The sequence below is a fragment of the Micropterus dolomieu genome, linkage group LG18 (genome assembly GCF_021292245.1).
Source record: "Micropterus dolomieu isolate WLL.071019.BEF.003 ecotype Adirondacks linkage group LG18, ASM2129224v1, whole genome shotgun sequence".
Taxonomy (NCBI): Eukaryota; Metazoa; Chordata; class Actinopteri; order Centrarchiformes; family Centrarchidae; genus Micropterus; species Micropterus dolomieu.
In genome coordinates, this window is record NC_060167.1 from 31,396,555 (window position 1) to 31,397,289 (window position 735).

The 735-nt window shown below is 55.4% G+C and overlaps 1 long non-coding RNA gene across 1 annotated transcript; it reads left to right on the forward strand.

The window, feature by feature from the left end:
• The first annotated feature begins 323 nt into the window (after positions 1-323).
• Positions 324-734, forward strand: LOC123987135. Its single transcript, XR_006829059.1, has 3 exons — positions 324-372; positions 461-565; positions 672-734. It is a non-coding gene; the product is annotated as an uncharacterized LOC123987135 (long non-coding RNA).
• The last annotated feature ends 1 nt before the right edge of the window (position 735 follows it).

The following is a 735-nucleotide window of genomic DNA, read 5'->3' on the forward strand; positions in this document are numbered from 1 at the left end:
TTTGAGGAAGATACTGTGCCATGGCTCGATGACCTGAGCTTCGCCTCCTCCCAGCCTGCTGTCTCCTCCCAGCCTGCTGCTTCCTCCCAGCCTGCTGCCTCCTCCCAACCTGCTGCCTCTTTCCCGCCTGCTGCTTCCTCCCAGCCTGCTGCCTCCTCCCAGCCTGCTGCCTCCTCCCAACCTGCTGCTTCCTCCCAGCCTGCTGCTTCCTCCCAACCTGCTGCCTCTTTCCCGCCTGCTGCTTCCTCCCAACCTCCTGCCTCTTTCCCGCCTGCTTCTTCCTCCCAGCCTGCTGCCTCCTCCCAACTTGCTGCCTCTTTCCCGCCTGCTGCCTCCTCCCAGCCTGCTCCCTCCATGGCTGCTGCGTCCGGGGTATGTAAAGACATAATTATGTGTATATAAACATATATAAACCGCATCTGCATTTTGTCCCACCTCACTGTCCTCGTGGTTTTTTCAGGTGGTGGATGACAGTGGCATGCCAGGGTTGGACAAAGTTGACAGCTTGGCAGAGTATCTGGTGGAGCTGAGAAACCAGACCGCTCTGTACCTGAACAACCAGCAGGTCAGTAACATTTATTGTCTTGCTACTTTCCCAATCTTGTAATACATGTTCACACTTAACACTTAACTCGTCTTTTCATGTGCTGTTGTGTTCTCTCTCTGCTTAGGTGAGCACCATTGTTGCTCTGTGGCAGAACCTGCCGGACCACGACAGGCAGAGGGTGGTGTTTG